The sequence below is a fragment of the Miscanthus floridulus genome, chromosome 6 (assembly GCF_019320115.1).
Source record: "Miscanthus floridulus cultivar M001 chromosome 6, ASM1932011v1, whole genome shotgun sequence".
Classification (NCBI taxonomy): Eukaryota; Viridiplantae; Streptophyta; class Magnoliopsida; order Poales; family Poaceae; genus Miscanthus; species Miscanthus floridulus.
Genome location: NC_089585.1, coordinates 107230325 through 107245198, shown reverse-complemented (window position 1 = coordinate 107245198; position 14874 = coordinate 107230325). Strand labels below are relative to the sequence as shown.

Sequence of the window (14874 nt, the reverse complement as noted above, 5' to 3'; positions counted from 1 at the left end):
GCGCGGAGAGGGGACCGGATGGCCGACATGGCAGTCCTGTGCCGTCGCCGCCGCGTCAGTGCGCGCGGGGGTGGCCGGAGGACCCACCTGTGGTAAAGAAGTGAAGGGGGAGGGGTGTATTTGTAAAAGAGCAGTCTATAGAAATAGTATTGTGGACCTTGGGGTGAATCATCGGTAGGTCAAGGGGGTTTTTGCAAAGTTGTCGATGCGCGCGGGACTCCCCGTCGTGGGACGTTGCCGCGTGGTTGGGCCACGCCCCACGTGGGCCGCGTCGGTAGGTCGCGCGTGTGCGCACGCTGCACATGCATGGGCCGCGCCGCTCGCTCGAGGGCCACGCGAGTTAAATCCATTTTTCATTTTTATAGAAGATAGAAATAGCTTTATATTTTACATTCTAAGTTGAACTTTGGAAATTAATATCAATTCATATAATTATCTAACAATTGTGAAATAAATTTTATTGAGTTCCTAAAATGTGGTCTACCTGATAGTATGGTTAGTTTATGTATGTCTATGTTGATGCTAAGGTCTATTAAATCAGTTGGAAGTGTTAATGTTTTTTTGATTAATAATTGTAGAAATTTTTGTGGCAAATTGGTAATAGCTTTAGCCATGAATTTTTTATAGTAGGTTCATTAGATTATTATGTGCTCATTATAATTTTTATAGCATTAGAATATGTTGATAAATAGGGCAGCTAGTACTCTTTGTTTTATTATATATATAGCAAATCGGTATTAAGAGTAAGAATGACTTTAGTTCCTAAGTTAATACATGAAATGTTTCATACCTGTTTAGTGGAAATGATAGGCAACTTAGCGTCTTGGTCAGTAGAGCTAGCTTAGTAGCTTGATAGATGCATTCTTATTTTAAGAGTTGCTATTGTCGTATTATTAAGTGTTGCATCATCATTTCATGCATGTAGATAACGAGTTGGTAGAGTTCGTGCCTGTGGGCGAGTAGGAGTACGAGGAGGTAATTGAAGAGTACGAGGAGGAGATTCTCGTATAAGAGGGAGCCCAGGAGCGATCAGTTGCTGACTTTGTTGACACCCCGCCTGCCCAAGGCAAACCCCGGTGCATAACCCTTATTTTTTAATGATCATTGGATATATATATATGTGATATGCATTTATGTTATAGACATTTTATGGAAACTACATGCACAGATATAGCTACCTATGAGTCCTACTAGCACAGGTCGAGTAGTTGCTATGCTCAGGATTTCGGTAGCGTGAGTAACCTGTCGTTACTCACAATAGGTGATTATTATTATCACTCATGATAAAAATGGTGAAGGGAAAATGGAGACCAGGCAAGGATATAGTTTGGGTATTGGTGGGTGTAAGAGGTTGTGTCCTGTGGCCAATGGGGCATAGCTTGGTTACACTGTTTTCCCTATCTGTGTCGGTTAAGGGCCAGCCGTTGCATTGGGTTCTAGGCAAGTCACAGACTTATTATTCCAAGTACATACTTGTGTATGGGCGTAGGGAAGGCTTGTTGCTCTCTTGTCATGGATTCTGGCTCTTTCTGGACCGACTGATTGGAGGCGGAGATGGTGGAGGTCTAAGCACCGCACTAAGTCCGGGACTTAGGAGCGGTTGCTTGGAGTCCAAGTTTGGACGGGGGCCTTGGTGAGGATTTCAAACACCATTGAGTGACTTGAGTGTACCATTTGAGGAACTTAGGCGAGTTTTCTTTCAAAATCATTTGAAAACCTCTAGAAAGTTTGAGCTAAATCAAAGTAGGCAAAAAGTATCTATCTAGCTACACTATCTTGCACTTGCTTGTATCAAGGTAAAAGCTATAAGCCCCACATTGCTAAGACCGATGGTGAAATTTCTAAGCGCTAACATGTTCAATTCAAGAGATAGTATTTGTTTGTATATGAGTTTTTGCAGGGCGTTACATTGTACGCAACTCCTGATCCAACAACTTATCCTATGCTAAAGCCGCATCTTTGCTAAGGATAGCAAAGGGGTAGTTTGGGGGAGCTGGTTGACGGTCACTAACACCCGTTTTTACCATCAACATTCCACCCAAAAGTAGGAAAAATCATCATCACATGTGAAGATTTATGTTTAAATTTCACCTAGTTCCACTTGTACTTGGAGAATTATTTGTATGCGGGAAATATGACAATTTTTGCCCAAAATGGTGACAAGCATGGACCATAGGAGCAAGTGGACGTGGCAGGGCCACTTGGGCCCACTGGGCAGCGTCGCCCGACGCCACCTAAGTGTCGCCCGGCCCCACCTGGTGCCCACTTGGCACCATGCCACGTCAGTGATCCGTGGGAGCTCCTCCTCAGCCAATTAGAAGCGTTGATCCAAGTCGGTTTGGAGCTTCACCAACCGACTTCTCGTCCGAGTTTCACCACGTGTTGTCCAAATAACCACCATTGGGAGCCAATCAACGCCGTAGGATCAAAAGGCGGTGGAGTGGAGGGCTGGGCGGCGCCCTCCATACGCCGCCCGGTGCCCAAGTCACCCCCACTAACCTCCTGGCTTCCTACAAGTACCTCCATGCCTCCCTACACTATAAATAGGGGGAGCTTGGTGGAAGACGTCACATTCAGTTCTAGTTATTTCCAAGCACTCCAAGCTTCTCTAGCTTAGCTTTAGCTATAGAGTAGTAGTCTAGTAGTGGAGTAGAGTAAGAGCGAAGCTTCTCGGAGTCCAGAAGAGTCTTCTGGGTCTGGTATAGCTCATTTGTAATTCTTTTATTTCTGCGTTACTTTATTCAATATTTATTTTAGTACTTTATTCTAGTATTGCTTGCTTTACTTTAAGTACTTAATCATTAGTGTTCATCATTAGTGAGCTTAGGTGCTTATTGTTTAGCATTAGTAGCATATGTTATCTTATTAGTAGTAGTCTTTCGTTAGTACCGGTTCCACCGTCTGGTTAGGGTGCTTTGATCTTATTTCATCGGAGCTCGGATCGAAGTAGTAAGCCTGTAGATTAAGCGTGGTGCTTAGGCTATAGATTACATGTGGATACGGCTAGGCCTCCGGATAGATTGGGGTAGGTGGCAAGTGGTGACAGCCTTGTCCATACTCTGTATTCCCCCACGATAGGTCTAGTTATTAAATCGTAGGGCTCGTGGCAGACCTTGTCTATTTAACTCTCCTACTTGATAGGTGGGTTGTGCCCCAAGTACTATCGCATTTCTCTTAGTTATTTATTTACACTTCGTTATTAGAAAGATAAATCGCTAGCTCTCCCACCTAGCTATCTCTAGTTAGCTTGTAAATAGTAGTTAGTTTATGTAGTTTATACTCATCCTTCACTATCGTCCATCTACCTAGGATCAACTTAGAACCTACCTTTAGCAAATCCTAGTCCTGTATAGATTCTAGCCTTCCGCCTTCCTGTGGGATAAATTATAAATTCGACACTCGGCACTTATCGAGCGAAGTGCTACGCGATAGTTCTGTGCGCTTACGGAATCCTCCAGTAGACGTTAAGAAATATCAACAAGGAGCTGAAGGCTTCGACCCCGATCGCTGGGGTCGTGGCTCTCCGCCAGTCTGTATGGCCTTTAAGTCAAGGCCCTCATCGTAGATCACATCCCGTAGTAGGTGGGATCGTACACGCGTCTTGTCCGACCGTATTTGGGCGGTGTTGTCTTGTCTTGTATGGCGTGGCACAAGGATGACGTCTGACCGAATCGAGGTGACTGTTGTCCCTTCGGTCCTTTCGGGGTTAGTGCGGCGTGCTTTCTTTGGTCAGAGCAGGCACACCTGGCCTTGCTCGATCTCCCCCCGTCCCTCTCAGGGTCGTGACAGGGGTGAGGTCGTGCGCTTCTTGAGCGCCGTGTGACCAAGGCAGGAGGAAGGGGTCGTGACTGACCCCGGCCTTAACGTCCGGCCGGCATCTTGTTTGGCTTAGCTGGACCTCGGTCGTTTGGGCCTCTGCTAACTAGCGTATTATGGGTTGCTCAGCCCGCTAACTAATCGGTGCCTTAGGACCCCCGGGGTTATAACCCGATAGACCCGATTTCTATGACTTTTGCTCCCTCTCTTTAATAACTAACTTGTCACGTCCGTAAAACACTTAAGTTGTAGTATAATTAATGTTTATAGAAACTTTGAAAGTGTCCTAACAGCTCTGCGAGTGCGGTCTGCGCAACTCCAACGGTCCCTGTGGCCAGAAGCCCAGAACGCCCCCAAAGCAGCGATGCTTTGGTTCATTCGACGACTCTTTAGCGGATCGCGTCCCCGTCCTGCCGCCGATTGGCTATCGAGCTGTGCCAAGTTTACGCGCGTTTGTCCTTGTAGCATCTCGCTCGGTTCACAGCCCTGCTCTTTGTTTTCTTCCTTTCTTATGAGAGGAGACAGCGTAACCATATTTTTCTTTTTTCCTGGGCGAGGTGATGGCGTCCGAGGTGTAACGCGAAGGGAAGGAGCGCGTATGGACACAGACGGCGGAGCGGGGAGATGGCGGCGCCGCCTGCGCCAGTACGCGTCGCGCCTTGCACGCAGGCATGCTACCTGCATGGCTGCATCGCGTGCTCAGCAGCCCAGGCTTAAAATGGCTAAGTGTGGGATGTGTTTTTGCTTCAAATCACTGAGTGTGTTGGATCTTCGAGATGAAAGAAAAGTTAAGATGTGACTTTGTAGAGCAAAGTTACTGAATCCTCCTCCGAACCAAACTGCTTAGAAAATTGATGCAACACATGCCAATAACAAAAATCTAAGATTCCGAGACTCTTAGTTTGAGTATCTCCAAGAGATTCTCTAAATTATTTTTTAATGTTAGGAATAGAGATTTTGATGGAAAACTATCCTTCTATAATTTATGTAAATGGTTATCTAAATTTAGCTATCTTCTATTCTGAATTTATCGCTAGCTAAAAATAGAAGACGAGAATGATTCTTTAGAGTGCGCACGTGTCGGTGTTTTGGATCGGCGGATCCTCAACCAACTAGTAAAAGTGTACTGCGTGCCCCTAATCCCGGATGGTGATGCAAAGAGACACAAGGTTTATACTGGTTCGGGCAATAAGTGCCATACGTCCAGTCTGAGAGAGCGATCTTGTATTCCTTGCACCGAGGTGCTTGTAGTAGGGGTTTACAAGCTGGGCAAGAGAGAGAGCTTGTCCCAGGTCTCTGCGTGGAGCGGCGTGGGTTGCTTGAGATGTTGATCTCAGGCAGCGGGGGAGCGTGCATATTACAGAGTGTCGAGCGTTGCTGGAGTGTGTGTGTCTGAATCTACGTGAGTCTGTCTGTGCGTGAACGTTCGCCCTTAGAAACGGCCCCGGTCACTCCCTTTTATGGTTGAAGGGGGGGACAGGGGTGATACATGCGTTCGCTACGTGGCGTTTTGTGAGCGGAGGCGGTATGTCTGAGCCCTGTGCTTGTCGCTGTGGCGGCATGGTCGACGGAGCGGTCTTGTCCTTGACGCACTGGAGCGACGCGCCGGTCACGCCCGATCCTGTGTGACGTGGGAGCTCCAGTGATAGCTTGACGCAGGGCATGGCGGACGACGTGCCGGTCGCTGTATGTCGACAGCGTAGAGAGCCGAGGCTCAGTTGGTGCAGAGGCCGAACCATCATGGGGGGCTCGGCGGGCGCGAATCCCGAGGCTGCCGAGACCCCGAAGCGGATGGCCGAGGCTCGGAGGGAGCAGTTGGTCATGTACACTGATTCCGAGGCTACAGGTACTCGGACTTGACTCCCCACGCCGCACTGTCCTCGGAGCAGTTGGGGTTAGGCAGCACGGTGCAGCACGGGCGTCGGTCGTGGGCACAGCGCCGAGCACAGCGACCGGTAACCCCCGCCCCGTCTTGTCCCGGACGGCGTGGCGTTGATGTGACTCCCATCTCATCGACCACTCCGCTGTACCAGGCCGTCGTTCGGCTGATGTCGCGGGAGTGATTGGCCGCGTTAGTTAGGCGTGACGTCCTGATCGAGGCGGCGGAGACGGGGTGGCTGCCGAGCCGGCTTTGAGCGAGGCGGAGAATCGGTACCTCGTCCGAGGCCTTACGCGCGGGGCCTCGAGTGAGGCGGAGAATCGGCACCTCGTCCGAGGCCTTACGCGCGGGAACTCGAGCGAGGGGGCCTCGGGCGAGGCGGAGAGTTGGTACCTTGTTCGAGGCCTTGCAGCGCGGGCCTCGGGCGAATCGGAGAATCGGGCGAGGCCTCGTGGTTGTCTCTTGGCTTCGATATTTACAAGGTCTAAGCAATTTTTTCGGTTCTTGCTTAGGGTATCCTTTTTATGGTATCCGACAGCATGAGATATGGAAAAACTGTTGGAGAGTGAAAAGATATAGAAAACGATTTTTATGTAAATGACTCTCCAAATAATGATTTAGAGAGTGAGATATAGAAAGTTTTTTTTTGAGATGTTCTTAGACCAAAAGTTAAACAAATGATTTGTACTCTAAGAAGGTTGAATGCCTAAAACAAAGGAACACGTGCATAATGGCACTTAAAAAATGATATTGGATATACTCACTGACTTGCTACAAAAGCAGCACATGTTACTATCGTTCTAATTTTCCTTAGCTAAATTATTCTTGTTATTAAGGATGACCACCTCTTTTAAAGTACTACCACATAAAAAAAATATTTTGAGAGGTACTTCGAATACCAAAATTCCTTTATTTTCGTAACTCCGTTATTGACAGTTTTCCTATGCCGTGGTATTTCGCGATCTTCGGTGCTTCCCGGCCGCTAGGCGCTAGCTATAGGGACGGACCTACATGCACGGTGCACAGTCGGGAGGAATTAACAGCTACGGACGTCCTCGCGTTGCGTAGCTGTGCGCGCTATATTGTCGTGCGTCGTCCTTCAGTTTCGGGCGCGCGCTCGTGAATCCCGCCCCCCCCCCCCCCCCCCCCCCCCCCCCCCCCCCCCCCCCCTCGTCGGGGTGTCGACCTCGCCAAGCCGAACCCGTCCTGCGCCGCGCACGGCAGCTGGTAGTGGTAGAATAGAAACGAGTGCGTGCGTGGGCGCAGCGGCGGGCATCACCCCGCCCGTGAAAGCGTGGCTCGCGTACGTTGCCTGTTGGCGTGGTCCGCGCCAGGGAAGCGGGCGACTGCCCGCGCGGTGTGCAGTCATCATCCGGTGATCCAGGAACCAAGTCGGCACTCTCGGCAGCTAGGCCGCCGCAGCCACGGACAAGGAAGCAGGCAAAGCTAGCTATCGCGGGCCTTTTTAAATCGAACTTAGAGTGAAAGGATGGCGGCCATAGCCCACCGGGTGAGGCAGGCGGCCACAGCCCACAGCCCACATGGTGGGGCTGTTTGGATGGCAGCGTAGGAAAGCTGCCTGAGCCAGGCATCACTTCAGGCGTTCGATTTTGAGCGCCTGGAGTCGGATGTGCATGCCTGGCCGGCGCTCCCAGGCCAGGGGTGCATCCAAACATGCCCGGTGTATGTGGTGACCAGCGACGAAGGCAACGGTGGGGCTGGGGGGGCTCCAGCCCCCCCTACCGATCCCAGATAAGTGGAGCCCCCTAAGTTTTTTCTAAAATTTTATGCATATTATAATAGGTAGGAGGGGCTAAGAGATTAAGAGAAGATAAAAAATCCTCTATTCCTTGTTGGACCGAAAGAGAAAATAGCTCAGTTGGTTAGAAGTTAGAAGCCCAACCGAATCGGCGACTCCCGAGACCTGGAGGCGGCGGCCTGCTTCTACGCGGCTCCTCGGCGGCTCCAGCACGCCGCACGCCTAGGCCCAGCAGCGAGCAGCGAGCAGCAGCACATCGTCTGGCGGCCGTCCGCATCCGCATCAGGCATCAGCGTCGGCTTCGGCGCCGGATCTCGAGCGGCACCTGGAGGAGCTTCGGGGCCGCGCCGCCCGCCTCCACGCCGGCAACCGCGACCTCGCCGCGCGGCTCCACGGCGTGCAGGCCCGCGCCGCGCTGGTCCGCCTCACCAACGCCCGCCTGCGCGCCGAAGCCGAGGCCAGCGCCCTCGCCCGCCGCCTCGCCGCCGCTAGCCGCGCCCTCGCGTTGTGCCAGATGTATGCCGCGTCCGTGTCCGCGTCTGGAGACTGGAGCTGCGGTGCCGGCGGCTTCTTCGAGCTGCAGGCGCTCGCCTCGCTGATCGCGTAGCCGGCCGGCCGGCCGAGCATCAAACGTCTGAGCAGAGCAGCTGAGCAGGTCATCTACTACTACTACCTACTACTGTCAATCTTACAGTACTGACAGTCCTGAGTATTGACTAGTGACTACTGAGGACGATGTGATTGCAGACTTGCAGACTTGCAGTGTTTTCTTTTTGACTCGGTAGGAGCAGCCGAGCAGCGTCGGAGCAGGCAGCCCAGGTGATTTTATAATTATGAAATTAAGTCTGTGACTGTGATTGAAAAATGGTTTGATTCTTGATGGATTTTAATTTTTAAATTTTCAGTATGTCGTCGAAAAGAACTCTGCGCAATTACTTTTCAAGTTCTAGTGGTAGTGGTCCATCAACTAATGAGAGCACAACTCAACCAAAGAAACCTAGAGCAGAGTTTAGTCAATCGAACATGATTGCAGACCCTGGAAATCGCAAACCAATTGATGATTATGAACCTGAAATTAGAGACCAAGTAAAGAGAGCATATGCTTTGAGTGGTCCAACCCAACCTCGTGAATTTCAATTTCCTAGTAAATGGATTGGTGGTCAATGGAGATCATTTCAAAAGACTTGGTTTGATGAATTTGATTGGCTAGAATATAGTGAGTCCAAGGATGCAGTTTTTTGCTTATATTGTTATCTCTTCTTTAATTCGGGAAAGCCTGAAAAATTTGGGAGTTCTGTCTTTGCACATCAAGGTTATGTGAATTGGAAAAAAGCTAAGGATGCTTTTAGTAAGCACAGTGCTTGCAAGACTCATGTAGATGCTAGGCTGAAGTGTGATGACTTTATGAACCAAAGGACAAGTGTGGGTCGAAAATTAGTTGAGGTAAGCACGGAGGAAGAAAAACGATATGAGATTCGTTTGACATCTTCTTTAGATGTTGCAAGATTTCTCATATCACAAGGGCAACCTTTTCGTGGAGATGATGAGAGTTCTACTTCCCTCAACAAGGGTACATTCAGAGAGATGGTTGATTGGTATAAAGATACGGTTGAGATTGTGAAGGACGCATATGACAAAGGTTCTAAAAATTGTCAAATGTTATCTCCTGATATACAAAAGGACCTTGCAAAAGCTTGTGCAGAGGAAGTCATAGCTGTCATTATGGATGAGATTCGAGGTAGAAAATTCTCGGTGCTTATTGATGAGTCTCGAGATGTATCAATAAAAGAGCAAATGGCAGTGATTCTAAGGTTAGTACTTTACAATTGCAATTTTGTGCATAGATTTTTTATAATTATTTCTACAATTATACTAACACATAAATAAATGTGGCGTATAGGTTTGTCAATGATGAAGGGAAAGTGATGGAGAGATTTCTTGGACTTCAGCATGTTCAGAGTTGTACAGCTATTGCATTGAAAGAAGCTTTGGTTAGTATGCTTTCAAGTCACAATTTGTCTATCTCTATGCTCCGTGGGCAAGGGTATGATGGAGCTTCTAATATGAGAGGTGAATTTAATGGGGTGTAAAAATTGATTCGTGATGAAAATCCTTATGCTTTCTATGTGCATTGTTTTGCCCATCAATTGCAACTAGTGGTTGTTACCGTTTCGACTTCTAGTGCAGACATTGCAGATTTCTTTAACTATATTCCTTTAATAATCAACAATGTGGGTGCAAGTTGCATGAGAAAAGATGCCTTGCTTGCAAAGCATCATGATGTGTTGCTAGAAAAGATTGAGAATGGTGAGATTATGACTGGAAGAGGTTTAAATCAAGAAAGCAGCCTAGCTAGGCCTGGAGATACTAGATGGGGTTCACATCTTAAAACTTTGCTTCGCATTTTGGTCATGTGGGAGGCTATCATAGATGTCCTTGAGATAGTGAAGAAAGATTCTATTAAACCAACATGTAATGGTGGAGCTTTAGGTTTAATTGGAAAAATGGAGAGCTTTGATTTTGTGTTCATCCTGCATTTGATGATAGAATTGTTGAGCATGACAGATATTTTGTCACATGCTTTGCAAAGGAAGGATCAAGACATAGTTGAAGCAATGCATTTGATCACGGATGTGAAAGATAGCTTGCAGGATATGAGGGAAAATGGATGGGAGCCATTACTCAAAAAAGTGAAAACATTCTGTGAGAAGAATGAGATTGAAGTGCCAGATATGGGTAAGGAAATAAATGTTAGAGGGACATCTAGACGAAGAAAGCAAAAGGTAACAAACATGCATTACTATCATGTTGATATTTTTCTTGTCGCCATTGATGCCATCTTGACGGAGTTGAATCATCGGTTTAGTGAAATTAGTTCAGAGTTATTAGTATGTATGGCTGCTTTTAATCCAAGGAACTCCTTCTCTAATTTTGATATGGACAAACTTGTGAGGCTCGCTGAAATTTATGCTGAGGATTTTGACATTGGTGAACTTGTTGTTTTGCCAAATCAACTTAGACAGTTTGTGAACCGTGCTAGAAGAACTCCAGAATTTCTTGGATGCACTGAACTTGGAAAAGTTGCTGAAATTATGGTGAAGACTAAAATGCACGAATCATATAAATTGGTTTATCGTCTCATTGAGCTAACCTTGATACTACCGGTGGCAACGGCTTCAGTTGAAAGGATATTTTCAGCCATGTCTATTATAAAGACAGATTTGCGTAGTAAAATGGGTGATGACTGGCTCAATGACTTGATGATATGCTATAATGAGAAGGAGAAATTTAGAAAGATTGATAATGAAAAGATCAAAAAGCGGTTTCAAGATATGAAAAAGCGTCGTATGTTATTGCCTAAAAAGTTAGTGGTATGCTCTATTCTCTTCTAAATTCATAATTTGGCGGTCCAAATATGTTTGACTAATCAATTATGTCTATTTGTGTAGATTGCTACTTCGGATGAATAATGTGTGTCAACGTCAAGCACTCAAGCGCCGTCTATTAGTTTCGTAATTTGGCCTTTCGGTATGAATGAACAGCTTCCTTTATTTTTCATGATGTATTTTATGAATTTCATCGTTAACCAATGTTTTTAAATCGGTGTAGCACTTTTGTTCAGTCGGGTCTAAATTTTTTCCTAGATTCGTCCCTGTTCAGCCCCTCCTAAAATATTTTCTGGCTTCGTCCCTGGTGGTGACTGCCTGACTGGTTAGTGGTGACGACGAAGCTAGCAGGCTGGGGATGACGACGTGCTGGCGCCGCAAAAAATGGCGGCTAGGAGCATGTGGCATCTGGTATCTGCCCTGCCCCGGGCCGGGGGCCGGGGCCATGCGATGCAATGCCACTAGGAAACTAGGAAGTTGCTGTTGGTTTCATCGTTTGTCGTCAATTTCCAACAGGTTTATTTGTCACCTCTGTGTTAAACCTACCGATACTGTCCAATCTTCGGCGCCGGGTTGAAGCTGCTTAGTCAGGGTTCCTCCATACTCCCCTACTTTCCATCAGTGCGCCGCAAGTTGTAATCCAGTCATACTCGCGCTAATGAACGAAGCCACTGAACTTTGGAGTACCCAACACTGGCTCTGACGACGTAGTACGTGTACGTACCCCTCACTTGGAAACGCTGTTACGGCCCTGTTCGTTTTGCTGAAAAGCCGAATTGAAAAATATTGTTTGCTAATTTGTTGTGAGAAAATATTGTTCATTCACCGAAAAAGTGCGGCTGGTAAGCTAGGGGTGTTTGGTTCTTTAAAATTTATGTCCATCGAATGCTTAGATACTAATAAGGAGCATTAAATATAGATTAATTACAAAACCAATTACATAGATGGAGGCTAATTTCCGAGACGAATTTTTTAAGCCTAATTAATCTGTCATTAACATATGTTTACTGTAGCACAACGTTGTCAAATCATGGACTAATTAGGTTTAAAAGATTCGTCTCGCAAATTAGTCACAAGTTATGCAATTAGTTTTGTAATTAGTCTATATTTAATACTCTATATATATGTTCAAATATTCGATATAATAGAAATTTTAGGAGTTTCTGCGGAACCAAACACCCCCTAGATCTCAGTCCATGTGGCAAATCAAAGCTGCTACATTATCCACATCCGCTATCAGTGCCGCCTGTATAGGCACCTACCATTTGGGTACTACGGTCGTAGGTATAATCCACCTAATCCGTGGAAATATTCGGACAACAAGTACACGCCAGTAGGTGGCTGGCTACTCGATCGCCGAGCAAAGTCCCAAAGCTGGTGCCCGCGCCAGCAGCGCACGCACGCGAGGTGCGGGCTGCTTTTAGCTGCTGCTGGGAGACAGTTAGGTGGTGTTGGGTCTGTCTATCCTAAATTATAGTGGTTGTTCTCTTCGAATATATATATATTATTAAATATAGATTAATTATAAAGTTAATTATATAGTTTGTGACTAATTTACGAGACGAATTTTTTTATCGACAGAATATCATCGGCAGTTCTTCAAGAGATATCCCACGAAGTTAGATTGATCGGCAAAGAAGCGTGTGATCAAGAACAAGAAGACAAAAGAGACACGAGTTAGACGGGTTCAGACCATCAGTACGACGTAATACTCTACTCCTGTGATCTGTTGGTTTGTATTAGTTATCGGCCCCGTTTGCTGGTCTGAAACTTGGCTGAAATTGACTGAAAAACACTGTTCCGGCTGAATTATTGTGAGAGAAAAACAATATTTCGACTGAAAAAAGAAGCCGAACAAGCTATTTTTAAGACCAGCGAACGGGGCCATCGTATGATATTGCGTGACTGCAGATGTATGTATCTTGATGTATCTTGTCCGCTAGGGGACCCCGCCTCTCCTTATATACTCTGGAGGGGTAGGGTTATAAGGAAAGTATCATATTTAGTACTATATAATATCTTGCGGTGCACGTCGAGCAGCGCCGTGCACATCTTGATCTAGTGGGTTGGGCCACCTCTGATGGTGCGGCTCATGTCTTGTCTTAAGGATACTGGGGGCCATACCTCCACACTTTTAAGTCTAATTAGTACATGATTTAACAATGTTTTGCTACATTAACATATGCTAATAATAGATTAATTAGGCTTAAAAATCATCTCGTGAAGTACTGACGGATTATATAATTTATTTTTTTATTAGTATCCAAACACCCCATTCAATATTCTTCCAACGCACCTTTTAAATTTTAGTCACTTAATCCGAACACCACCTTATTAAGCTCAACAAAGCTATAGCAAGCAGATCTCACTCATCCGATCGAGCGAAAATATGTGGCCGCGCGCGTACGGACCGCACAGAAAACCCCCCTCCTCCGAAATATCCAGCTTTTGGGCCCGGCCTGTAGCGATTGCCAGCAGCGGGAGCGGGAGTGGCGTGGCAGCGGGCGGCTGCGGCTCCACCTCGTCGTCTCTGCCGTGGAGTGGAGCATTGGAACCAGCCCGGTCGCTGTCGACCACAGGCCACCCCACGTGCGGGGCCTTCTGGCCGCACCTGGCTCGGGCCCTAGCCGTTTATAAACTTTTCGTTCGCTCGGTTTAAAAATCATATTTTTTAAAGTTAATAAATAGCTTTTTCCTCTTACAATAAATTAGTAATGGCTTCCGAGCCGATGGAACATGCAAAGCCTTTACTACGCGACGCCCAGCTACCCCTTGCTCCCGCCGTGCTCGCGTAGTTAATGCTACTGGAACCGTGAAAAAGATTTGCTGGTGTACTCCCTCCGCCCGAATTAACTATCCTACAATCTCACCTCTCTCAAAAGTTAATTGTTTCAGAGTTTGATCAGATACATAAAAAATATACTTTCAGATTAACAGTAGAATATACTTTCTTAATAAAGTTAAATAAATAAAGATGCTATGAACATTTGATGTCTTTCATTAAATCTGGAAAACAGAGCCGTTTTAAAAAATGTTTGCACGAGAGCTGCAGCTTCTTGGAGTTGCTTTTTCAGAGAACTAGAGCCGGAGGTTTATCTTAGGAGCCAGATGGATGTAAGGCCTTGTTTCATCCGCTGGCTAAATTTTAGTAGCTAGGAATTCAAATAGGTGCAATTAAAACTTAGCTAAACTTTACCTAGAGATAGAAATGTACACACTTTTAGTTTGTTCGTTTGTTGGTTTCAGCCAGAGCTTATCAGCTAACCAACAGTATTTTTCTCTCACAACAAACCAGCACCAATAAGATTTATCAGCTCAGAAACCAACCAGCGAACAGACCGTTTAGCTGTTCCAACTTAGTTAAAATATGGCTAAAGATGAAACCACTATTTTCTATACCCACATCTGCTAAACAAATGTAAGGACAACATGGTAAATAAACCTCAACTAGGTAGAGAATCTAATTAATCCCATTTAAACTTTAGCCAAAGTTTAGCTACGATGGATTAAAAAGCAAGACCAAAATATGTCTACCATATTCTAGGAAACAAATGACGTGATTTCTATCCTGCCATACGCGACAATGGCTACCGACGTGGTGTACCGTGAAACTGTCAGCGAGCAGGAGGCAATAGCGCAACCATGGCCTTTTCCTAGTCCATCGGTTCATGTTTAGTGTGTGACTGTGTCAATCTATCACAGGTTCACAGCATGGTACTTTGAGGATGTAGCATCATCGGATGCTTTTAGACCGTTAATCATAGGTCCCATTCGCTGGTCTGAAACTGGCTGAAAAACACTGCCCGGCTGAATTGTTGTGAGAGAAAAATACTGTTCCGGCTGAAAAAAAAAGCCGAACAAGCCGAATATGGCCTTTAAAGGCTATAAATACTGTCCAGGACACATGACAGGAGCTCGTTAATTGTGCGGTACCGGATTGGGCACCTATTAGACTGTCTCCAACAGCCCGAACCCAAATACGGGATGCATTTGTTGGTTTAGGTCGCGCACAGTGAAAAGGTCGCTTATCCAAA

General features: G+C 46.4%; 1 long non-coding RNA gene and 1 pseudogene across 1 annotated transcript; both read left to right on the top strand.

The window, feature by feature from the left end:
• Nucleotides 1-7971: 7971 nt before the first annotated feature.
• On the top strand, nt 7972-10983 carry LOC136458960 (uncharacterized). The gene is made up of 3 exons (XR_010760104.1): nt 7972-8109; nt 8202-8273; nt 10904-10983. It is a non-coding gene; the product is annotated as an uncharacterized lncRNA (long non-coding RNA).
• LOC136457297 (uncharacterized) lies at nt 9380-10846 on the top strand (annotated as a pseudogene).
• Nucleotides 10984-14874: the final 3891 nt, after the last annotated feature.